This window comes from Xenopus tropicalis, chromosome 2 (assembly GCF_000004195.4).
Source record: "Xenopus tropicalis strain Nigerian chromosome 2, UCB_Xtro_10.0, whole genome shotgun sequence".
In the NCBI taxonomy this organism is placed as follows: Eukaryota; Metazoa; Chordata; class Amphibia; order Anura; family Pipidae; genus Xenopus; species Xenopus tropicalis.
The window spans coordinates 88,937,436-88,964,581 of NC_030678.2; the positions used below are offsets into that span (position 1 = coordinate 88,937,436).

The 27,146-nt window shown below is 38.6% G+C and overlaps 3 long non-coding RNA genes across 3 annotated transcripts; all 3 read left to right on the forward strand.

Moving 5' to 3' along the window:
- Nucleotides 1-1,984: 1,984 nt before the first annotated feature.
- LOC105946489 lies at nucleotides 1,985-26,720 on the forward strand. The gene is made up of 3 exons (XR_004221322.1): nucleotides 1,985-2,043; nucleotides 2,251-2,304; nucleotides 26,509-26,720. It is a non-coding gene; the product is annotated as an uncharacterized LOC105946489 (long non-coding RNA).
- LOC105946490 lies at nucleotides 7,864-12,617 on the forward strand. The gene is made up of 3 exons (XR_004221323.1): nucleotides 7,864-10,387; nucleotides 10,492-10,600; nucleotides 10,707-12,617. It is a non-coding gene; the product is annotated as an uncharacterized LOC105946490 (long non-coding RNA).
- LOC108645861 lies at nucleotides 12,731-13,156 on the forward strand. The gene is made up of 2 exons (XR_001924147.2): nucleotides 12,731-12,842; nucleotides 12,942-13,156. It is a non-coding gene; the product is annotated as an uncharacterized LOC108645861 (long non-coding RNA).
- Nucleotides 26,721-27,146: the final 426 nt, after the last annotated feature.

Sequence of the window (27,146 nt, forward strand, 5' to 3'; positions counted from 1 at the left end):
GACTTCACAAAAATCCATGATAGCTTTTTTCTAGACCAAGGTGCAACACAATTTAGAAGATATATCTGTGAGGGCTGTTTGGTATCCTATTTTTCTTAGCATCCAGAGATCTTGAATAGATCTTGTCATTCCTTCCCCTACCGTAAAGAAATTTTGAACCCTTTGCATTGTAATGCCCTTACATAATAAGTGACCCTCCAAATCTTCAGCCACAATGCCCTTCTTACTGAAATAGCTTGTGCAGTACATAGGTTATTGCCTTCTTTACCAAAGATGCCTAACTGGAAGGAATCTTCCATGTTGTTACCCATTAAATTAATCTGAATACATAATCAGCAACAAATAAATAAAGCCCATCTCATTCATATTGGACTTCATAAATTCCTTCATCCAGTCAGTAGAATCTGCAGGGATTTCAGGGTTGTGTCTAGCAGCTACCTATACAGTTTTGGTGAGGCATTGTAATTGGCTAGTAAGAAAAGATCATACAAAACTATCATACCATAGCTTTAAGATTGCTACACATGACATTTTTATGCTGCTAGTCTAGGAACCCAATGAGGGCCCAGAACCTTGAAAAGAAAACAGATATTAGTTTACATAAATTCCATAACTTCACCATCCTACCAAAGACAAAAATTGTTGGTGGACCTCCTCCACCTGTGCCAACCTCCACTCACGTGCATTACCCTCACTAGTGATGAGTGAATCTGTCCCATTTTGCAATTCCAAAAATTTGTAAAAAAAAATTTGTGAAATGACGGAAAAAATCATGGCGGGTGCCACGTAATATTTTTTAGATGCAACCTCACCTTTTTTTATGCTACTGCACGTATTTTGATGCAACAGAGGCTTTTTTTATGCGCCCACAAATTTTCACTGAAGTTCCACAAAACATTTTGTCAATGACGAAATGCTGAATTTCACTGCAAATCCATGCCTGGTGAAAAAAAATTCTCATAACTAACCCTCACCCTTAAACAGACATAGAGACTTGCACAACCACTTTCACTAAACCATACAGTTCTCAGTGCAGCACATTACAACTTAATAACTGTGGCTTTGTGTCCTCTGATTTGCTACTGAAGTGCCAAACCCTATACACAATATCCTACACTAATTTTCCATTAATCAGATTTGTTTACATTTGGTCATATTATTTTTTTTAAAAATCAGTCAGAATATAGTGGATCACATTAGCTGGGGGGGAACCAAGGATATAGATATAATACTGGACTGACATGCCTAACTACCCACAGCAACCCCATCAGAAAGTACTAAGAAATAGAGTCCATGCATATAGATTTACACATCCACCTATACTCAAAAAGTGGATTTGTTTCCATGTACCTCCATTTGCATTCTTTCTTTATTGTCATTTTGTTTTTAGTATAAGATTACATGCATTATGTATATTCAAACGCATTTGTAGGATAACATTCTATTCCTATTCATTTACTAGGCTGCAATGCAGTCATTTAATTGGTCAGTGTTTACATTCAATGGGGGTTGTTTACATGGATGAGAAGGATATGATGTCATCTGTGTGGGACAATGAATGCATCATCAGTGTGGGTTTTCCCTCCATTTTGGCTTTATAAGGCAGGGGACTGGTTGCTTATGTAATTTTGTTAAGGGCTGTGGACATTGGTGTGCACTGCTATATAGCCTGTGAATGCAAGTATATTTTCTGGTAATTATATACATTCCTGAATGCTCTTAAATATGTGTGCTTGTTATGCAATGTTCATGCTGTATTATACAGGGAGATGGTTTATTATACAGGTTAAGAACCATAGACTTAGAAAGGCTTAAAATTGTGGGGGTTTTTTTCTTTTTTTTAAAGCCAGACCATCTTTGGTTCAAAGAATAGGCATTGGGTTGTCCTTAATTAATTGTTCCTCACTTTTGAACTGTAGAATCGTGCTTCCCTTACCGTTTTTGTGAATGTAAGTGTGCTGCTTCAGCCTTAATGTCCTTAATTTTACAGGTTGGCCTGTAGTCTGAGACAATAGTACTGCAGTGGTGGTTCAATTTATCCAGGTGAGTGTTGGTACTTCTATGAGACTTGCTGGTATATTGCCTTAAATATAAATATGAAATAGACTAACAATATTCACTCTATTTGTGGGTGTTTTGTTTTAATAGTATGTGGGTCTGGGGGTTTGTGGGCTTTGGATGAGAGTGAAGGGTTAGATTTATTTTAATGTGTGTGGGTAGAGTTCCTCAGCCTATGAGTCTCTTTAACAGGTTTTCTAATGATATGAGTAAAGGACATCAGCGGAAGTGCTTCAGCCTTTTCAGGTGAGTTTACGCTAAAGGTTTTAGGTGAAGGAATGGTTTGCTGTGTGTGTTATTGTACTACTTCAGGTTGTTTTGAAGGCTGGAGACTTTTCAATCTTGGCAGGTAAGTGGAAATTCAAATCTTTAGTCAAGGGTGTTGGACAAGACAAGTATTGTTTTCATGACAATGTGTAGGTTGGACCTTGATTTAAATAAACCACTGTCCTGCAAGACCCTTCAGCTATGACAAGTATGTGTCTGGTGCTAGTGGTGGGTTGTGGAGATTGTAGTGATGTGTGTGAGCATCCTTTGTTGTACAGATAGGGGTTTGACTTTTTTTAAATGCTAACCAGGAAGGAACTACAGCCTTGTTAGGTGAGGGTTTTTGATGTGTGCTACTTCACCTGGGCATGTATCTCTTATTCCCAATCTGTTTTTTAGGTTAAATCCACCTTACCAGGAGAGTGGAAATGCTGCTCCTCTTGGATTTTTAGGATAGCCTTTGCTTTGGAAAATATATACTGGAAGCTCTTCAGTCTTCATAGGTGAGTAGTAGTGATGAGCGAATTTTTTTGGCAGGTATGGATTCGCAGCGAATTTCCGCATTTCGCCATCGGCGAATTGTTTTCGGCAAACTTCCGGAAAAATTTACTGCGCAGATTTTTTTATTTTTATTTTGTCACACGTCAAATTGGGCGTGGGCGGCAAAAAAAGTGCAACAAATGCGTTTCGCAAATTTTATGGCAAATCGAAACGGGACAGATTCGCTCATCACTAGTGAGTAGGCATGCAAGTGCTTAATGTATGTGCGAGCATATGGATAGATAGGTTTGGTGTTTGTAAAACTGAGCATATTTCTTTTACAGACTGGACCCTGAAGAGGTAAAACTCCTGTTCCAGAAGCACACTACACAACCTTTGTAGGTGAATGTGGATTCATGGTGATAGGCATGCAAATCTAAACAAATCTCACCCTCAAATTGCACACTTACGCTTTTTCTGCTTAGGCATTTTTTCTTTTACAGGCTGGGCCCTCATTTGGAAATTGTTCTGCCACAGGATCTTTAAGGTTATCTTCAATTGCTTCAATTTCTTTAAACAAACACTACAATTTAACAAGAAATAGCATCCTTACTTACCTTGCAGTAGATTAGTTTATATTTATGGGACTATTTCAAATTAACCTGGGTGTCTTTGTTCTACAGGTTGGCCCCTATTGTAGGAAAAGTGTACCAGTATTGCATGTAAGCTGACATCTTGAGCTTGTGGTCAGTATGTGAGTATAGAGATATGTGATACCAGGCTAAAGAGCCTCTTATCCTTAAAATTTGTTTTCACAGGTTTTATTGGTTTGAAAAAGTTTTGTCTCCTGTGGTACTTCAGTCTTGGCATCTTACATGGGACCGTTTCTTTTGGTAGGTATCGGTGGATGAATCATTTCACTATGGTAGTTGTATTCTTCAGCCACTGCTTTTTTCTTTTTGCAGGTTTTCCTAGTATGGCAAAGGTCATTGTGGTACTTCAGCTGTGGCAGCTTACTTGGGATCCTGTTTCCTTTGGTAGGTATCATTGGATGGCCCAATATACTTTGGTGGTAACATTTTTCAGCTAGGGCATCTTTGCTTTGCAGTATGGCCCCAGTATAGAAAAATCCAAGCAGCAAATGTAGGTAAGCTTAAACCGCTGAAGCTTGTGATTGGTATGTGAGCAGAGAAATAGTTGTGCATTGAAAAGATTTTGAAGCATGGGCATTTTTGTTTTTACAGGGTTTCTTGGTTTAGAAAACATATGGCCACTGTGGGACATCCTTGGCTTCTTACATGGGAGCATATTTCCTTAGGTAGGTATAAGCGTATGGAGTAATTTATTTTGGTATTGTCATCCATCAGCCAGGGCATCTATTTGTTTTTACAGGTTGCACTTTAGTGTAGGAGGTCTAGCTGCAGATGCAGGTAACACTGGACTGCTGGAGCCTGTGATCAGTATGTGAGTAGAAGAATAGTCATGAATGGATATGAATAGTGTTTTTTTTAGCCTTTTCATTTATTTCTTTTTGCAGGCTATCCTCTTCAGGCAAATGTCTGGCTGCTGTGTTACTTCAGCCTTGGCAAGTCACTTGGATTCCTATTTTCTTTGGTAGGTATGAGTGGATGGGGTACTTTTTTTGTTATTGTCTTTCTTCAGCCAGGGCATCTATTTTAACAGGTTGCCCTTTAGTGTAGCAGATGCAGCTAACATTGGACTGCTGGAGCCTGTGATCAGCATGTGAGTAGAGGAATAGGCGTGAATGGATAGCAAGAGCAAATTTATGCCTTTTTATTCATTTCTATTTTACAGGTTTTCCTGTTCTGGCCAACGTCTGGCCACTGTGCTCTATCATCCTTGGCAGGTTACTTGGGATCCTGCTACTTTTTTAGTAGGCAAACAAGAATGGAGAGTCTCTATGGGGGTTTTATTCTGCAGCCCGATCATCTTCGTTTTTTCAGGTTTTTAATTTTTGCAAATATTTGACTTTTTGTGGTACTTTATCCTTGCATCTTACTTGGGATACGGTTTCTTTTGGTAGGTATCATTGAATGGTCCAATTCACTATGTTTGTGTTATCCTTCAGTCAGAGCATCTTTGTTTTTGCAGGTTGGTCCCCAATGTAGAAAAAGTCTAGCAGCACATGCTTGTAACTGGTCTGTAAGTCACTAGGAGCAGATGTGCATTTAGATATTTCAGCTATATCCGTTTGACATTATAGGTTATCTTTGTTTGGTTCATAGGATTCTACTTTAAGTAGGTATGAATGAATTTACAAAATCACTTCAGTGTTGTCATTCTGCATTCAGGGTATCTTTGTTTTTTTACAGGTTGGGCCATGATGTAGGAAGTTTAGCAGCAGATGATGGTAACCTTGAACTGCTGGAGCCTGTGATATATGAGCAGAGGAATAGATGTGCATGAATTAACACAGATTCTTTAGCTTTTTCATGTACCTATTTTTACATCTTTCCTGAGATCCTATTTCAGTGGATGAAGAAATGTATTTTCATGCAGGACGTCTATTTGTTTTTGCAGGTTTTCCTTTTTGCCAAACATCTGCCCACTGTGGTACTTTCAGCCTTGGAATTTTACTTGGGATCCTGTTTCCTTTGGTAGGTATCAGGAGATAACCAATTCAATATGTTGGTGTTTTATTCTTCAGCTCATGCATCTTTCTTTTTCAAGAGATTCCTGGTTGATCACACTTGTACTTCAGCTTTGGCCGCTTCCTTGGTATCAGTGGTATGTATTGGTGGATGACCAGTTCACTATAGTGGTAATCTTTAGCCCACTCATCTTTCTTTTCCAGGTTGGTCCCCAGTATATAAAACGTCTAGTAGCAGATGCAAGACATATTGGACTGTTGGATCCTGTGATTGGTATGTGAGTAGAGGAATAGATGTGTATGAATTAGGTGATTCTTCAGCATTTTCATTTACAGGTTTTTGCAATTTGGCAAATGTCACTTTGACCCTTCAGACTTCAGCATCTTATTTGCTTTTGTAGGTATGAGTGGATGGTATCATTTATTTTGGTGTAGTCATTCTTCAGCCAGGGCATCTTTGCTTTTACAGGTTGAGCTTTGGTTTAGCAAGTCTAGCAGCAAATGCAGGTAACAACATTGGACTGCTAGAGCATGTGACCCATATGTGAGTAAAGAAATAGATGTGCATGATAAGGAGAGTGGTACTTCAGCATTTTCACTGATTTATTTTTACAGGTCATCCTCCCTCCTCTGGAAAACATCTGACCGGTTACTTCAGCCTTGGCAGATTACTTGGGAGCCTGTTTCCTTTGGTAGGAATTGTTGCATTTTCACTATGGTAGTAAAATTCTACAGCCAGGCATCTTTGCTTTGCAGGTTGGCCCCCAGTGTAGAAAAAGCCTAGCCGCAAATGTAGGTAACCTTAGACTGCTAGAGCTTGTGATGTATGTGAGCAGAGGAATAGATATGCATACAAAAGGAGAGAATTTTCACCACGGGCATCTTTGTTTTTTATAGGGTTTCTTGGTATTTAAAACATCTGGCCACTGTAGCATCTTACATGGGATACTATTTCCTTTGGTATGTATGAGTGTATGGAGTAATTTATTTTGGTATTGTCATTCTTCAGCAAGGGTCTCCTGTTCTGAGAAACGTCGGGCCACTGTGGTCTATCATCCTTGGCAGGTAACTTGGGATCCTGCTTCTTTTAGTAGGTAAACGTGGATGGACAAAGTCTTAGTGAGGGAGTTTTTCTACTTCCTAGTCATTTTCGTTTTTGCAGGTTTTTCATTTTTACAAATATCAGACTTCTGTGGTACTTTAGCCTTGCATCTTACTTGGGATGCTGTTTCTTTTGGTAGGTATCATTGAATGGCCCAATTCACTATGTTGGTGTTATTCTTCAGCCCATGCCCATTCTTTGTTTTAATAGATATTCCTGGTTTGTTGCTCTTGCACTTTGATCCTAAGTAACCTACTAAATCTAGTGGTAGGCATTGGTGCATGACCAATTCACTATAATGGTAATCTTAAACCAAGTCATCTTTCTTTTCCAGGCTGGTCCCCAGTGTAGAAAAGAGCTAGTAATAAATGCAGGACATATTGGACTGTTTGAGCCTTTTATTGGTATTTAAGTAGAGGAATAGATGCATGGATAGGGTGAGTCATAATTAAGCCATTTCATTAATTTATTTTTACAGGTCATCCTTCCTTCTCTGGAAAACATCTGACCTCTGTTATTTCAGCCTTGGCAGGTTACTTGGGAGCTTGTTTTTTTGGTATGAATCATTGCATTTTCACTATGGTAGTAAATTTTCTTCAGCCAGGCATCTTTGCTTTGCAGTTTGGCCCCCAGTGTAGAAAAAGCCTAGCAGCAAATGTAGGTATCCTTAGACTGCTAGCTTGTGATTGGTATGTGAGAGATTTTTCACCATGGGCATCTTTGTTTTTACAGGGTTTCTCAGTTTGCCCACAGTGGGACTTCATCTTTGGCATCTTCGTTGAGATTCTCAGCATGTGCTTTGTTGCTTTACAGGCTTCCTGGAAATGTAACCATTTTGTGGATTGTCAAAATCGCAATGGTTGTTTTATTCAGCCACATCTTTCTTTCTTTTTACAGGTTTTCCATTTTGGCAAACCTTTGCCTGCAGTGATGCATCAGCCTTGGCAGGTATGAGTGGACAGGGTAATTTATTTTGGTGTTGCCATTCTGCAGCAAGGGGGGATCTTTTGTTTTTATAGGTGTGAGCGTTAGAAAGTCTAACGCAGGAACCATTGATGCAGGAACCATTGTTCTACTAGAGCCTGTGATTGTTATGTAAGTAGAGGAAAGATGTGTTTGAATAAAGTGATTCTTCAGCCTTTTCACTAATTATATATATATATATATATAAAATTTTTTTATTTTTTTTTACAGGTTTTCCTGTTCTGAAAAACATCTGGCCACTGCGCATCTTCAGTTTTGGCATTTTACTTGGGATTGTTTCTTTTGGTAGGTATGTGTGGATGGACAATGTCACTATACTGGTATTGGTCTTCAGCTCTTTTTATAGGTTATCCTGATTTAGTAAATGTCAGTGTGGTACTTTAGACTTGGCAGGTTACTTGGGTAGCTGTTTTCTTTGGATGGTATCAATGGATTGGCCCAAGTCACTGTGGTGGTGCTATCCTTCAGCTAGAGCGTCTTTGTTTTGCAGGTTTGTCCCCAGTGTAAGAAAGTCTAGTATCCGATGTGCATGAGTTAAGAGAATCTTCAGACTTTTCATGTATCTATTCTAGGTTTTTGTGATTTGGCAAATGCCGCTGTGAAACTTCAGCCTTGGCATGTTACTTGGGATCCTGTTTTCTTTGGTACATATCAATGGATGAACCAATTCACTATGGCGTGATCTTCAACTACGGCATCTTTTTTTTTTTTTGTTGGTTGAGTGTAAATATTCTAGCAGCAGATGCATGTTACCTTGGAGTGCTGGAGCCTGTGATCAGTATGCGATTAGAGGAATAGAGAATTTTTATTTTTACAGGTTATCTTGGCTTGGAAAACTACTGGCATCTCTGGTACTCCAGCCTTGGCAGGTTACTTGGGATCCTACTTTTGGTAGGTGTGAGTGGATGTACAATTTCACTACAGTGTTGTAATTCTCAAGTCAGGGCATGTTTATTTTTTGGCTTTGGTGTATGTAGTCTAGCAGCAGATGAAAGTAGCCTTGAACTGCTGGAACCTGTAACTGGTATGTGAGTAGAGAAATAGATGAGAATGGAAAAAAAATATTCAGCATCTTCATTTATTTATTTTAACAGGTTTCTAAAATTTTACAAATCTCAACGTGATACTTCAGCCTTTTTACTTAAGACCCCAATGTAGATATTGGACTGCTGGGGCCTGTGATTGGTGTGTAAGTAAAGGGATTGATGTGCATTAAATTAGATTCTTCAGCCATTTCAGGTATCTTATAGGTTTTTGCAGTTTGGCAAATATTGCTGTGATCAGCCTTGTCATCATACATGGGATCCTATTTCCAGTGATAGGTAGGAGTAGATGGAGGAATTTATCTTGGTGTTCGTTCTTCAGCAAGAGCATCTTCGTTTTTACAGGTTGTGTCTGAAGTCTATCAGCAGATGCAAGTAACCTTGGACAGCTGGAGCTTATGATTGATATGTGAGTAGAGGGATATATGTGCAGAAATACAAATCTTCAGACTGGTGTCGATTTTGTTTTTACAGGCTTTTGGTTTGAATAACTTCCTGGTCCTGTAGTACTTCAGCCTTGGCATTTTACTTGAGATCCTATTTCTTTTGATGATGGGGTAATTTTGGTCTTGTAATTCTTTAGACAGGGCATCTTTGTTTTTTACAGGTTTTCTCTGTTTGGCAAATGTGGCTGTCATACTTTCAGCTTTGGCAGGATACTTGGGACCCTTATTGATTTGGAAGGTATCAGTGGGTGAACCAATTCACTATAGTGGTTTTCTTCTTTGTCCTAGGCATCTCTCGTTTGCAGGTTGGTTGAGTGTAGAAAGTCTACTAGCAGATTCAGTTCATCTTTAAATGCTGGTGCCTGTGATCAGTATTTGAGTAGAGGAATAGAGTTGCAGGAATTAAGAGATTCTTCAGCCTTTTCATTTATCTATTTTTACAGGTTTTTAAAATTTGGCAAATGTCACTTTGATCCTTCAGACTTGGCATCTTACATGGGATACTATTTCCTTTGGTATGTACAGTATGCGTGAATGGAATCCTTTATTTTGGTGTAGTCATTCTTCAGCCAGGGGTATATTTGCTTTTACAGGTTGGGTTTTGGTTTAGGAAGTCTAGAAGCAGATGCAGGTAACAACATTGAACTGCTGGAGCCTGTGACCCATATGTGAATAAAGGAATTGATGTGCATGCACAAGGAGAGTGATAGATCAGCCTTTTCATTGATTTATTTTTACAGGTCATCCTCCTGCCTCTGGGAAACGTCTGACCACTGCTACTTTGGCCTTGGCAGGTTACTTTGGATCCTATTTCCTTTGGTAGGTATGAGCATATGGAGTGATTTATTTTGGCGTTGTCATTCTTCAGCCAGGTCCTCTTTGTTTTTACAGGTTGTGCTTTAGTGTAGGACGTCTAGCTGCAGATGCAGGAATCATTCAACTTCTGGAGCTTTTGATCGGTATGTGAGTAGAGGAATATGTGAATGGACAAAGTCTAGCAGCACATGCATGTAATCTTGGACTGCTGGAGCTTGTAACTGGTATGTATGTAAATAGGAGCAGATGAGATTTTGACAAGATTGTTGTTGAGATGTTTGCAATATGTCATTACAGGTTATCTTTGGAAAACTACTGGCATCTGTGCTACTTCAGCTTTGGCAGGTTACTTGGGATCCTACTTTCAGTAAGTATGAATGGATTTACAAAATCACTTTTGTGTTGCCATTCTGCATCTAGGACATCTTTGCTTTTTACAGGTTGGGCTTTGGTGTAGGAAGTCTAGCAGCAGATACATGTAACTTTGGAGAACTGAAGCTTATGATCGATATGTGCACAGATAAAAGATTCTTCAGACCAGTATAAATTTTTATTTTGTGGGAAACTTCCTGCTCCTGTGGTACGTAAGTCTTGGTATACTGTTTCCTTTGGTATGTATCAGTGGATGAATCAATTCACTATGGCCATAATTTTCTCTCAACCATGGTATCTTTCTCGTTACAGGTTTCCCTGGTTTGACTTCAACTTTGGTAACTTACTTTGGGTCCTTTTTAATTTGGTAGGCATCAATGGAGAGCCCTATTCACTATGCTGGTGATCATCTTCAGCCCAGGTATGTCTCTTTTACTTGGAATGCTGTTTTTTTTGGTATCTATGGATAAACAGACAATTTCACTATACTGGTGTTTTTTTCAGGTCTGGCATGTTTCTTTTTATAGGTTTTCCTGATTTTGCAAATGTCCCTGTGGTACATCAGACATGGCAGGTTAATTTGGATGCTGTTTTCTGACCGGTATGAGTCAATGGACAAATTCATGATGTTGTTGTTCAGGCCCAGTATTTTTGTATTACAGATTGAATCTCAATTTTGTTACATTAGTGGGGGGTGCTGATGCTTTTGATGCAGTGTAAGAGAAGAGAGAGATTTCTGTGCACACAAGTGTGTGCTTCTTAAGCCATTACTTCCTTGAGTTCTTTTGAATATTCAGTCTGGGGTTCTTGTTTTGTAGTTTTGGACTTTTGCTTGGGAAAACCATACAGGAAACTTGTGCCTTGTAAGTGGGGGTTTGTGCTTATTTATGCTTAGCTTACTCTTGACTGAGTGTGCAATTTTAAGTAAACAAGCCTGCTGAACTCAACTGCAAGTAATAGTTTAACAAAGCAGGACCTTCAGCCTTGAATAAGAATACTGATGTTTGATATAGAGGTTTTGGGTGAAGGGGAGGGTTTTAGTGTGTACTGCTTTAGTCTCCCTGTTTTTCACCTTGATGGCTGATTTGCCAATTATCCTTCTAAGGAGCTCCTAGGAATACCTGTTTTTGGAATTCCTGTGCAGCTTGCAAGTACGAATGGGTTTGTATCAATATGATGCTACGTTTTGGGTTTACCCTGGTTTGGGAAAGCTTTAGTCATGGACTAGTCTTAGCCTTGAAAGGTCTGTGCAATTGCTGGTTCTCTTGAGGCATTTTTACACGATGGAGGATTCTGCTGCTTCTGTTAGGTGTGAGAGGGATTGATTGCTTTTCACATGCCCAAGTGTGCATGAGCCTAGGCTTCTTTGTCTTACTGGGTGCCTAGATGTACAAGTGTGATACCTTACCTATGCATTTTTGTTTTACAGGTCGGTAGCCTTAAAAATTGAAAGGTGAATGGGGTTGCTGGTTGTTGTGGTATGGGTGGAGGGGATTAGATTAATTTTTTTGTCCATGAATATGCTGCCTAGGTTCATCGATAAGGGGTTTAACTTTGGTGAAGTGAAAAGGTTTAGGTGCCTTATTTTTAAAATGTGGGTTGGATTATAGGTGCTTGTGGTCAAGGTTTTGCAAAATCCCTTGAAAAGGATTAGATTGATTTTTGTGTGCATGTATGCTGCTTCAGCTTTGGTGCCTTTTTGGTTTTACTGTCATCACATCTCCATAGACAAAATAACACTTCAACCACTAATTCCAGTTTTATTTAAAAAGCCTAAGCCACTTATCCATACTTTGGGATTGAGTATAATTAGGACTCCTGCATTTGCCAAGTGTGAAATATCAAAGTAATCAAATGTATATAGTCAGATAAGGCTCTTCAATTTTTAGTGAGTGGAGTTGCTAGTACTTTCTGGTTGGGTCGTTAAGCTTGAGAGTGCCACAGCTGGCTGTTTTTTCCTGTTGTGTTCTACTATGGGAAAAATCCTTCTGAAGTGGAGCCTCATCCTTGACAGGTTAATGGGCATGCTTTCACCATCGGTACACTTGTAGTTTCAAGAATTAATTGTGGTTTTTCTGGGAGTGTTCTGCTGTAGCCTTCCTTAACATTCAAACTGTATTTGGGTTACATGTTTGCAAACTGGTGTAGGAGATGTCTAGCCAGAGGTTTTCAGCTATGGCTTCTCCTTCCTTTATACCTAACTTTACTTTTCAGGTTCTCTAATCTTTATCTTCCTATTTATTTTAAAACTGTTCCCTGGTTCTGAGAGCAAGAAACCCTTGTGTGGTAATGTAATAAAAGACACCAAGTTTGCCTAGGAGCAATAACCCATAACCAACCAGCAGGTACAATTTACTATTCACCTCTTTAAACACAAAAATCTTATTTGTTGCTGTGGGTTACTGCTCCTGGACAAACTTAGTGCCTTTTATTGCATATGGGGGTTTGTGTTCTTTCATTGGGTAAAAATTATTGTGGGATGGGTTCACCTCCGCTTTAATCTACTTTTTACTGATATACAAATACTTTTTTTTTTTTTTTGTAATTTTATGAAAGGAATTCCACCTGAAAGTCAACAGGAACATAAAGTACATTTCTTTCTCAGTTGCGTACATAGTTTCCAGTAAGACCAGACTGCTACTGCAGAGGGAATCAAATTGCAAGTAAGTCCTCAGACACTGACAGATATTAGTGAAGGTGCAGGTGGGGATGATAGCATTTTGTGTGTGCTTTGGCTTAAATTGGTCATGTCTGTTTTACAGGTTGTGGCCTGGTTTGGGAAAAATCTCTGCCTTTCAGCTGTTTCCTTATTGTGATGTCCCACCAACTCAGAACCCATCATTCTTTTTACCTTGCACCTTAGCCATCTCAAAAGGATGAAAAACCTGAAGTCTCGCCATGCCATGATGTATCCAGATGGATCTTATATTTGTATTAAGATTGTAACATGTTTTTATTAAATACATACACAGTTCAATGTCTATTTCTTCATTTCAAAGGTTTTTACAAACATTTTAGATAAATATGTTATATAAATTACAAAACATCAATTAGTCCTTAGTGATGCATTTCCTGAATTCTACAGTGTCGCAATGTTTTCCAGGGTACCTGAAATTAACTTTTAGAAATAGCTGGAGTGCAAAGTGTTTCAGTCACTAGGTTTGATTCCTGTGTTGCCTCATCACCCAGAGAAGATCTTCCTTTCACACTGTCAGAATCCAAAACTGGTGTCACAGTAATAGTGGCAAAGTTTGCACGGGTCTGCTAAAAAGTATTTAGAAGAGCATGTTTACTGGTCATTTGTTGAAACTAACCATTTTATAAGCTACATTGGTCACTTAAGTAGCAAGCTGGATGGGGAGAGAAGGACTGTTCCTGAAAGAATTGCTTAAAGTGTATCATATACTTAATAATGTCATGTGTATCTACACTTGTTTGTCTGCCATTGCTTAATTGGATAGCAGCAGGCAACTGACTGGCATGATTCTATATCTCTCCATCTCAAGGTATCATGGGATCATGATTTGAATCAATTTAGATACTTTTGGTGACAAATCCTATAAAACCTTTAGTCGTATAGATATTCTAATGATTACCTTTAAAACCAATATTAAGAGAGACATAGTAGCTGGCAACTATGTAGAGGTACAGATGAATATATTTTAGTGGAAAAAGATCCGCCACAAAAAAAGAAATAACTTTCTGCATTTAATACCAAGAAGGCTATGTAATTGTTATCAAAGTAGATGAAAGTATTATTTGGTCAAATTCAACATTTGATCAGTTTAACACATGCATTTCAGTGGGTTATTAGAACTCTGTGGGAAGTGAGTTTATTATCCCCCCCTCTGACACTGGGAAGTGATGACCCCCTCCACCCAATTCTCTGAGATGATATTGGCTGAAGAAATGGGTTGACTTGCATTAATATGGGTGTTTGATGTTGTCAGGCATCCAGGGAACTGCACCATTTAGGAGGCACACAAAAGTTAGTGGGGAAAGAGCAGTCTCTATTTGTTATGAGCTCTGACTCCCATTCACAACCCAAATCCCTACTGTATGTATTAAGTGTCAATGATTTTAATCCAAAATGAGAAGGGGTGAGGTGACTTTGTCTTTAAAATTGATAATTGCTCAGAATACTCTCAATTATATATCTTGCTGAATAGACATCTAGGTCAAAGGGTAGTCACATTCTCTAACTTTCCAAAAGTGGTAACTAAAGACAATTCTTTGACTGGAGTCTATGAAAAACATTTACTTACAGCTCGAATTAGAACCTTGGCACATCTCCCACTCATGTGAATAAACAAGCATGCAAATGAATCCTTACATATGAAGTAAGAGCACACAGGAAGCGTTACAGTCCTAATATTTACCATTTTATTTATTTTTTTACTGTTTGCACTATTTCTCTTGTATAGTCTTTTTGTCACTTGTATAGTCCCCCCCCCCCCATCATCCCTAAGCTCTCAACTCCATACAAAAGACATTGGATCTTTGTTAGTGATGAGTGAATCTATTTCGTTTTGCAAAACGTGTCTTATTTGATGCACACAACTTTATTTGATGTGACCGTGACACCTTTACGCCACTGCAAATTTTCAGCGGTGACATCTTGCACCTGTTAAACAGAAAAAAAATTGCAGATGGCTGTTCAATGTTTTTAGTCAGCACTCACCACTCCAAAAATTTGTATTGCATGTTAAGTGCATGTTAAGACTGTCCACACTTCAGCCACATCAGATATTAAACATAGTAGCACCTTCTCCAAAGATAGTTTAAAAAGCCTTTATTACTCACATCTGGCTTCAATCTCTAACAAACAGCAACGTTTCAGGATTTCACACAGCCTTTTTTCACAGATGGCGAAATGCGGAATTTCACTGCGAAACGATGCCTGGCGAAAAAATTCACTCGTCACTAATCTTTGTATGTGTTTCTGTAAGAGAAAAGCTTGAGACTCTTGAATAGGTAGAAATTCTCCTTCTGTAGAAACTGGTTCTAGAACTTTGGATCTAGCCTCCAGAGACCTTGAATAGATGCTTGCCATTCCTGTAAAAATAATATGAATGTTCTTCTTTTGGAAGACTGATCATTTTCTGCAGCTGTGGACATTTGAAAAGCAAGAAAAAGATCATAAAGCAGCTTTAACATCAATTTACTTATTTTTGAGGCGAAGGCCTTGGATACCTACAATATGCAGGAAATGCCTTACCTGCTTGTCTTGCATGGGAATCAATAGCATGGTGTTTATAAGAAGTTACTAGAGAACCAGATATTCATAGGCAGTGTGACATCACTTTTTTCATGCCCCGGAAAATAACACTTGCATTGTGACCTCCACGTCATTACTGTCAGCGCCATCTTGGATGTGCCATCGGCACAAAATCTTTGTCTTGCAGGCCAGGCACACAAAGCATCTTTAGTGATGACAACTATAATTTTCAGCAACCCCTAGGGGTTAGGGTTTCCACCTGGCAGGTATTTTACCAGCTTGGTTAGTAAAAATGATGCTTGAGACCAATGTTATTAATGGGGAAAAATAATAAAAATATAGCAAGGCTGATATTCTTTTCCAGAAAAGTTGACAACCCAACTAAGAGGCAATAGTACCCCTATGATAACTGGGCTCAACCAAGGTGATTATCCTTATGGTCCCAGGGGCCCAGAATCTCAAAAAGAGACAGAGATATTATTTTCCATAATAAAAAAAAACACTTCACCATCCTACCACAAGCAGGGGTGCTTTAACACCTTGGTGTGCCATTGGCAAAGAATTGGTGGACCCCCTCCACCTTTGCCAACCCACAGTCCTTCCCCTTACCTCTAAGGTAAAGGCATACTTTAAGGCCATTAATTGCCACAACTTTTAAAAAACACGATCACAGCAACTAATTTCAGTGATTTAGCTGCCATAGGTTAATATACAAGTCACCGTGACCAATAGCATGGGTTTGCAGCATGCCAATTAGTCACCACAACTTTTTTGTACTTACACATAGAGACTTGCAAAACCACATTCACTAAGCTGTCCAGTTCTCAGTACAGCACATTATAACTTAATACTGCTGACCTTGTGTCCTCTGAGTAAAGAGTTGGGCGCCTCAGCCTCTCCTATACTAAATCTCCATTAATTAGATTTATATTTATAGGCAGAAATCAGTCAGAATATATGTATCACAGCAGCTGGGGGACACCAAGGTTTTAGGGATAAGAGAGGATTGACACATCTTACCACACACAGCTGTGCTAGGAGAGAAAGTGCTGGGAAATGCAGTCCATGCATACAGACTTACACACCCACACTCAAAAAGTAGATTGTTTCTATGTTTTTCCATTTGCATTATTGTGTTTTTGCTCTGTGAACTTTTTACCCTTTTTTGTTTCTATTCATTTACTAGACCACTATGCAGTCTTTTAGCCAGCTGGTGTTTATATTTAATGGGGGATGTTAACATGGAGGAGGAGGATATGATGTCATCGGTGTGGGACAATGATTGCATCATCAGTGTGGGGTTTCCCTCCATTTTGGCTTTATAAGGAAGGGGGCTGGTTGGTTTTGGAATTTTTACCAAGGCTATGAATGGTGCTGTGTACTAGTGTATAGTGCAAGGAGTCAAGTCTCTTTTCAGGTAAGTATATACATATAAAGGTTAGGAAGAATAGTCTTGATCACCTTTGGTTCACAGAATACACTTTGGGACAAATCTATCTGAACAGGTGTTTTATCTTTAGTAGAACAGGGATAATACTGCTTATGAGTGGTGAGCAATAAACAGTTTTTTTGTTATGTGATATTGTGCCACTTCAGCCTGAATGTCCTTTATTTTACAGGTTAACAACAATGGCTGCAGTGGTAGTTTAACTTATTCAGGTCAGTTTTGGTGCTTGTATGAGGTGTACTGATGATAGTATTGATTGCCTTAGATGGAAAGAAGAGTGTATATTTTTAATCTGGGTGCTTTGGTTTTATAGGATGGGTCATTGCTTGGGTTAAGTCTAGTCATGCAAGGGCCTCTGCCTTGATTTGTTTGGCTTGTGCTTTGAATGAGCTTTAAGAGTTAGATTGTTTTTGATGTTTTGAGTTTTTTTAACAGGCTGTGTCCTGGTGTGCGAAAAGTACAGATGGGGCACTTCAGCTTGTTCAGGTGAGTTTGCAGTAAGGGTTTTTGGTGGAGGAATGAATTGATTTGTGTGCATGAAATTTCTCTACTACAGGTTGTTTTAAATGAAAACTTTTCCCTCTTGAGAGGTGAGTGAAGGTTTTGGTTCTTCTGGTAAGGGTGCAGGACAAGAAATGTATTACTTGTATGACCATGTGTTTGTTTAATAGGTTTGACCCTGATTTGGAGAAAGCCCTAACCAGCAGGCCATTCAGCTGTAACCGGTATGTGTCTGGTGCAAGTGTTGGGGTGTGGGGATTGGTTTAGATGTGTGTAAGAATTCTTTGTTGTTCAGGTTAGGTTTTGAAGTTAAATATGCTAGCCATGGAAGGAACTACAACTTCAGTAGGTGAGGGTGGTTTCTGGTACTCCAAGTTGGTTCCAGTGTGTACTTTACCTAAGCATCTATCCCTTCACCTCAATCTGTTTTACAGGATGAATTCTGGCTTTTGGAAAGCATTTCAGCCTTGCTAGGTGAGTGGGAATGGTGGTCATCTTTGATTTTTTGGATGACCTTTGCTTTGGCAAATACTCACCTATGAAGACTGAAGAGCTTCTGGGGTTGAGTAGGCATGCAGGTGCTTAAGGTAGGGTGTGGGCAAATGGATAGATTGGTTTGGTGTTTGTAAAATTGCCCAATTTTACAGACTAAACCCCAATGAGGCCAAAACTCCTGTTCCAGAGCAAAGCATCCTTTGTAGGTAAAGCTGGGTCCATGGTGATATGCAAATGTAATCAAATATCTCCCTAAAATTACACACTTGTGCCTTTTGTGCTTGGGCATATTTGTCTTCTACAGTTTAGGCCCTGGTTTGGGAATTGTTCTGCCACAAGAAAATCCTCATTTTTGGCAGGTGATTTTACTACTATATACTGCACAAAAATCATCTAATCTTTTTTGAGGGACGCTTTTTTCACTCCCTCGCTTATAACAGCAAAGCCTCTAGCCTTTTATCACATATGCTTGCAGATGAGTGTTGAAATTAAACAACTAAATCGGCCTGAAGTGTCCTATCACTTCCAGTCTTTCTCTAAATGAGTGCTCCAACATAACAAGCAATAGTATTCTATTTACCTTGCAAAAGATTAATTTGAAATACTCCCATAGATCTAAACTAACCTGGGCATCTTTGTTCTACAGGTTGGTCTCTGGTCTACAGCAGTTAAATGTAATCTTGGACAGCTGGAGCTTGTGATTGGTTTGTGAGTAAAGGGATAAATGTACAAGTAAATGAGGCTCATTAGCCTGGTATCCATTTGTATTTACATGTGTTATTTGTTTCCTTAGGTAGGTATCAAGGGGTGACCAATTCATTATGATTGTGTTTTATTATTCAGCCCATGCATCTTTCTTTTTACAGGCATTCCTGGTTTATCACTGTCATACTGCTTCTGCTTTGGCAGGTAACTTAGTTTCAGTGGATGACCAATTCACTATGGTGGTGATCTTCAGTCCTGGCATTTTTCTTTTGCTGGTTGGCCCCCCAGTGTAAGAAAGGTGTAGTATCAAAATTACATGAAAAATGATGACTATTTTCTCTCAAATCATGTATCTATTTTTACAGGTTTTTTGCGATTTGGCAAATGCCAAGGATGAAGTTTCATAGCGGCATCTTACTTGGGATCTTGTTTTCTATGGTATGTATCAATGGATTGAAGTAAATGTGCATTGATCAGATTTTTTTCTTTTATTTTTTACAGGTTATCTTGGTTTGGAAAATTACTGGCATCTGGTACTTCAGCCTTGGTAAGTTACGTGGGATCCTGTTGATATATGTGAGTGGATGTACAAATGTACTTACAGTGTTGTCGTTCTTAACCCAGGGCATGTTTATTTTTACAGGTTGGGCTTTGGTGTAGGAAGTCTAGCAGCAGATGCATGTGACCTTGGACAGCTGGAGCCTATAACTGGTATATGAGTAGAGAAATAGATGAGAATGGAAAAAAAATATTTAGCATCTTCATGTATTTATTTTAACAGGTTTCTGAAAGTTTGCAAATCTCAACATACTTCAGCCTTTTTACTTAAGATCCCAATGTAGATATCGGACTTCTGGAGCCTGTGATTGGTATGTAAGTAGAGAAATAGATATAAAATTAATTGAGAATATAAATTCATGCACGTTTCTTTTTTTTACAGGTTTTTGCAGTTTGGGAAATGTTGCTGTGGTACATCAGCCTTGGCATCATACATGAGATCCTATTTCCAGTGATAGGTAGGAGTGGATGGAGGAATTTGTTTTGGAGTGTTTTTACAGGTTGGGCTTTGGTGTAGGAAGTCTAGCAGCAGATGCATGTGACCTTGGACAGCTGGAGCTTATGATCACTATGTGAGTAGAGTGATATCTGTGCACAGATAAATGACTCTCTTCAGACAGGTATCCATTTTGTTTACAGGCTTTTGGTTTGAATAACGCCCTGCTCCTGTGAAACTTCAGCCTTGGCATTTTACTTGGGATCCTATTTCTGGAGTATGCGATCAGTATGTGAGTAGAGCAATAGATGTGTATGACTCAAGAGTGATTCTTCAATCTTTTAATTGATTTATTTTTACAGGGTTTTTCTGTTCTGGAAATGTCTTGCCACTGTGGTACTTCAGTCGTGGTATAATATTTAGGATCCTGTTTCTTTTGGTAGGTATAATTGAATGGCCCTATTCACTATGGTACCCTTGAGTCAGAGCATCTTTGTTTTGCAGGTTGGTCCCCAGTGTAGAAATGTAATCTTGGACTGCTGGAGCTTGCAACTGGTATGTAAGTAAATATGAGTAGATGTGCATTGATCAGAGATATTTAAGTTTGTTACCCATTTGTCATTACAGGGGATTCTTGGTTTGGAAAACAACTGGCATGTGTAATACTTCAGCTTTGGCAGGTTACTTGGGATCCTACTCCTTTTGGTGAGTATGAGTGGATTTAAAAAAATCATTCTGCATTCAAGGTGTCTGGTTTTTTTTTTTTTTTTTTTTTTTTTTTACAGGTTGGGCTTTGATGTAGGAAGTCAAGAAGCAGATGCATGTGACCCTTGGACAGCTGGAGCTTATGATGAATATTTGAGTAGAGTGATATAGGTGCACAGATAAAAGACTCTCTTCAGACCGGTATCAATTTTGTTTACAGGCTTTGGTTGAATAACTTCCTGCTTCTGTGGTACTTCAGCCTTGGCATGTTACTTGCGATCATGTTGCCTTTGGTAGGTATCAATGGGTGAACCAATTCACTATGGCTGTGATTTTTCTAATTTCCACAGCATCTTTCTCTTTACAGGTTTTCCTGGTTTGACAAAACTGACTGTCGTACTTCAGCTTTGGCAGGTTAGTTAGGATCCTTTTTAATTTGGTAGGTAGTAGTGGAAAGCCCCATTCACTATGTTGGCGATCTCCAGCCCAGGCATCCTTCTTTTGCAGGTTTGATAAAAGTAGAAAATGTCTGGCAGCAGATGCAGGTCACCTTGGAATTTTTGGAGCTCGTGATCAGTATGTGAGTAGAGGAATAAATGTGTATGAGTGATTCTTCAACCTTTTAATTGACTTATTTTTACAGGTTTTTCTGTTCTGGAAATGTCTGGCCACTGTGGTACTTCAGTCTTGGCATTTTATTTGGGATTCTGTTTCTTCTGGTAGGTATGAGTGGATGGAAATTTACTTATGGTTGCGTTATTCTTAAGTGCCAGTATTTTTGTTTTTACAGATATTCCTGGTCTGCAAAACACATGGCTGCTGTGGTCCATCATGCTTGGCACGTTAATTGGGATCCTGTTTCTTATGGTAGGTAACTGGATGGACAAAATCTCTATGGGGGTGTTGTACTTCAGCCAGGTCATCCCTGTTTTGTAGGTTTTTCATTTTGGCAAACATCTGCCTGCCGTGGTACAACCTCACATCTTACTTGGTATGCTGTTTCTTTGGTAGGTATGGGTGGATGGGCAATTTCACTATTGGTGTTTTTCTTCAACTCTGGCATCTTTCTTTTTATAGGTTTTCCTGATTTGGCAAATGTCACCGTGGTACTTCATTGGACTGCTGGAGCCTGTGATCAGTATATGAGTAGAGAGATACACTTGAATGGATAAAAAGAGCAAATGTATGCCTTTTCATGTATTTCTATTTACAGGTTTACCTGGCAAACATCTGGCCACTGCAGTCTATCATACTTGGCAGGTTACTTGGTATCCCACTTCTTTTAGTAGGTAATCATGGATGGCTCTATGGGAGTATTAAATGCAGTCAATTTTATTTTTGCAGGTTTTTAATTTCACAAATATTTGACTACTGTGCTACATTAGCTTTGCATTTTACCTGTAATGCTGTTTATTTTGGTAGCTATCAGTGAATGACCCAATTCACTATGGTGGTGTTATCCCTCAGTCAGAACATCTTTGTTTTGCAGGTTGGTCCCCAGTGTAGAAAAAGTCTAGCAGCACCTGCATCTAATATTGAACTGCTGGAGCTTGTAACTTTTATGTAAGTAACTAGGAGCAGATTTGCATTGATCAGATATTTCAGCTCATCAACCTCATTACTGGTTATCTTGGTTTGGAAAACTACTAGCATCTGTGCTACTTCAGCATTGGCAGGTTACTTGGGATCCTACTTTTGGGAGGTATGAGTGAATTTACAAAATCACTTCAGTGTTGTCATTCAGCATGTCTTTGTTTTTTACAGGTTGGGCTTTGGTGTAGGAAGTCTAGCAGCAGATACATGTAACTTTGGACAGCTGGAGCTTATGATTGATATGTGAGTAGAGGGATATATGTACACAGATAAGAGACTCTTCAGATTGGTATTTTTTTTTAATCTTTTGGTTTTGAAAACTTTCTGCTTCTGTGGTACAGCCTTGGCATCTTACTTGGGATTCTATTTCTTTTTGGTAGGTATGAATAGATGGAGTGTTTTGTCATTATACACACAGGGCATCTCTGTTTTTACAGGTTTTCCTGGTTTGGCTGATGCTGTGTTAATTCAGCTGTGGCATTTTACTTAGGATCATGTTTCTGTTGGTATGTGTCGGTGGGTGAACCAATTCACTATGGCTGTGATTTTTTTTTTTTCTCAACCATTGCATCTTTCTCTTTACAGGTTGCCCTGGTTTTACAAAACTGCCTATCATACAGCTTTGGCAGGTTACTTAGGGTCCTTTTTTTTTATTTGGTAGGTATCAGTGGAGAGCCCCATTAACTGTCAGTGATCCTCTTCAGCCTAGGTATCTATCCTTTGCAGGTTGCTTGAATGAAGAAAGTCTAGCAGTAGATGCAGATTTCCTTGGACTTCTAGAACTTGTAATCAGTATGTGAGTAGAGGAATAGATGTGTATGACTGAAGAGTTACTCTTCAGCCTTTTAATTGACTTATTTTGACAGGTTTTCCTCTTCTGGAAATGTCTGGCTACTGTGGTACTTCAGTCTTTTCATTTTATTTGGGATTCTGTTTCTTTTGGTAGGTATGAGTGGATGGACAATTTGCCTATGGTTGCATTATTCTGAAGTACCTGTATTTTTGTCTTTACAGATACTCCTGGTCTACAAAACATATATGGCTGCTGTGGTCCATTATCCTTGACATATCAATTGGCTTCCTGTTTCTTGTGGTAGGTAACTGGATGAACAAAGTCTCAATGGGCTGTTATTCTTAAGCCCAGTCATTTTTTGTTTTTTTTTTCCCCTCACGTTTTTCATTTTTGCAAGCATCTGGCTGCTGTGGTACAGCCTTGCTTATTTGGGATGCTATTTCTTTGGTAGGTATGGCTAAATGAACTATTTTACTATTGGTGTTTTTCTTAAACTCTGGTATGTTTTTATTGGTTTTCCTGGTTTGCCAAGTGGTACTACAGACTTGAGATCCTATTTCCTTTGCTAGGTATGAGTCAATGGACAAAATGATGATGATGATGATGATGATGATTGATGATGATGATGATGATGATGATGATGATGATGATGATGATGATGATGATGATGATGATGATGATGATGATGATGATGATGATGATGAGATGATGATGATGATGATGATGATGATGATGATGATGATGATGATGATGATGATGATGAATGATGATGATGATGATGATGATGATGATGATGATGATGATGATGATGATGATGATGATGATGATGATGATGATGATGATGATGATGATGATGATGATGATGATGATGATGATGATGATGATGATGATGATGATGATGATGATGATGATGATGATGATGATGATGATGATGATGATGATGATGATGATGATGATGATGATGATGATGATGATGATGATGATGATGATGATGATGATGATGATGATGATGATGATGATGATGATGATGATGATGATGATGATGATGATGATGATGATGATGATGATGATGATGATGATGATGATGATTGATGATGATGATGATGATGATGATGATGATGATGATGATGATGATGATGATGATGATGATGATGATGATGATGATGATGATGATGATGATGATGATGATGATGATGATGATGATGATGATGATGATGATGATGATGATGATGATGATGATGATGATGATGATGATGATGATGATGATGATGATGATGATGATGATGATGATGATGATGATGATGATGATGATGATGATGATGATGATGATGATGATGATGATGATGATGATGATGATGATGATGATGATGATGATGATGATGATGATGATGATGATGATGATGATGATGATGATGATGATGATGATGATGATGATGATGATGATGATGATGATGATGATGATGATGATGATGATGATGATGATGATGATGATGATGATGATGATGATGATGATGATGATGATGATGATGATGATGATGATGATGATGATGATGATGATGATGATGATGATGATGATGATGATGATGATGATGATGATGATGATGATGATGATGATGATGATGATGATGATGATGATGATGATGATGATGATGATGATGATGATGATGATGATGATGATGATGATGATGATGATGATGATGATGATGATGATGATGATGATGATGATGATGATGATGATGATGATGATGATGATGATGATGATGATGATGATGATGATGATGATGATGATGATGATGATGATGATGATGATGATGATGATGATGATGATGATGATGATGATGATGATGATGATGATGATGATGATGATGATGATGATGATGATGATGATGATGATGATGATGATGATGATGATGATGATGATGATGATGATGATGATGATGATGATGATGATGATGATGATGATGATGATGATGATGATGATGATGATGATGATGATGATGATGATGATGATGATGATGATGATGATGATGATGATGATGATGATGATGATGATGATGATGATGATGAGTATCGTGTATTACAGGTCTCAATTTTGGCACTTCAGTCGGGGGTGCTGGTGCTTTTGATGCAGTGTAAGGGATAGATTGATTTCTGTGTGTGCTTCTTTAGTCATGACTTCCTTGAGGTTTTTTTGGATTTTCAGTGTGGGTTTCTTTTGCAGTTTTGGGCTTGTGTTTGGAAAAACCATACAGGAGACTTAGTTGCAGCTTGTAAGTGGGGGCTTTGTGCTTTAGGGGTTAATGGTTGGCTTGCTCTTAATTGAGTGTGAACTCATGCACTGGCGCAAGGAATAGTCTAAGCAAGCAGAAGCTTCAGCCTTCAATAACAAATGCTGATGTTTGATATAGAGGTTTTGGGTGAAGGGGGGGTTTGTTTTGTTTCAGCGTGTACTGCTTTAGTCTCCCTGTTTTTCACCTTGATTGCTGATTTGCTAATTATCCTTATAAGGAGCTCTTAGGAATACCTCTCTTTTGGCATTTCTGTGCAGCTTGCAAGGGCGATTGGGTTTGTATCAATATGATGCTTCATTTTGGGCATTCCTTTGTTTTTCAGGGTTGACCCTGGTTTGGGAACATTTTAGCCTTGGCGGGTCTATGCATTTGCTGGTTCTTTTGAGGCATTTCTACATGATGGATGATTCTGTTGTTTCTGTTTGGCTTGTGAAAAGCAATCAATCCCTCACACCTAAGTGTGCATGAGCCTAGGTTTCTCTTTGTCTTACAGGGTGCCTGGTTAAGAAAATCCAGCCACAGGTGCCCTTTAGCCTTAGCAAGCCTTAGCAAGGACATGTACATACTTGGTGTTGCTGCAAGGATGTCTGTCTCGTAGGTTGGACCCTAGTTTAGTAGTCATCCTGCCAATGTGGCTCTTCAATTCTGGCAGGAGAACAGAGTGATAATATTTGTAGTTGGGGTTCATGTGGAATTATTTAAATTAAAGGAACTAAAATAAAATAAAATAAACTAGATTTGGAAAAGTCTGGCTGTGGTTGCACAGCTTCTCATGTGAATGGTTGGTTATGCTGATCTTTTGGTAACTGATCAGATGGGAGGATCTATTACTTTAAATGTACATAAGTGTGATTTCTTACCTATGCATCGTTGTTTTATACAGGTTGGTAGCCTTAAAAATTGACAGGCAGGTGAATAAGCTTGCTGGTGGCTGTATTAGAGGGGATTAGATTATTTTTATTTATTTATTTTTTTGTCCGTGAAGGTGCTGCCTAGTTTTATCAATGAAGAGGTTGAACTCTGGTGAACTCAAAGTGTAGGTGCATTATTTTTAAAATGTGGGTTGGATTCTCTAATCTCTATCATCCTTTTTGATTTTAAAACTGTTCCCTGGTCTTGAGAGCAAGAACCCCTTATGGACTAATGTAATAAAAGGCACCAATTTTGCCCATAACCAACCAGTAGGTAGAATAATACTGGTCACTTGTTTAAAAACTTAATACTGCTCCTGGGCAAACTTATTGCCTTTTTTTTGCATATGGGGGTTTGTGTTCTTTCTTTAGGCAAAGTTATTTTGGGGGGTTGGGCTTACCTCCTCTTTGATCTATATGCAATGCTTTGTCTTAATTTTTGTAATTTTTATGAAATGATTTCCACCTGAAAGTCAACAGGAACATAACGTAATTTTCATCCTCAGTTGTGAACATAGTTTGTTTCCAGTAAGACCAGACTGCTACTGCAGAGGTCAAATTGCAAGTAAGTCCTGGGACATTTCAGCTCACAGATTTTAGTTGAAGTAGAGGTGCAGGTGGGGATGATAACATTTTGTGTGTGCTTTGGCTTAATTTGGTCATGTCTGTTTTACAGGTTCTGACCTGGTTTGGGAAAAGTCTCTGCCTTCCAGATGTTTCCTTATTGTGATGTCCCACCAACTCAGAACCCAACATTCTTTCTACCTTGCACCTGAGCCATCTCAAAAGGATGAAAAACCTGAAGTCTCACCATGCCATGATGTATCCAGATGAATTTTATATTTGTATTAAGATTGTAAAATGTTTTTATTAAATACACACACAGTTCAATGTCTATTTCTTCATTTCAAAGGTTTTTACAAACATTTTAGATAAATGTTATATAAATTACAAAACATCAATTAGTCCTTAGTGATGCATTTCCTGAATTCTACAGTGTCGCAATGTTTTCCAGGGTACCTGAAATTAACTTTTAGAAATAGCTGGAGTGCAAAGTGTTTCAGTCACTAGGTTTGATTCCTGTGTTGCATCATCACCCAGGGAAGATCTCCCTTTCACACTATGACAGAATCCAAAACTGGTGTCACAGTAATAGTCTCAAAGTTTGCACATGTCTGCTAATAAGTATTTAAAAGAGCATGTTTACTGGTCATTTGTTGAAACTAACCAATTTATAAGCTACATTGGTCACTTATGGGGGGGAGAGAAGGACTGTTCCTGAAAGAATTTCTTAAAACAGTGCATCATATACTT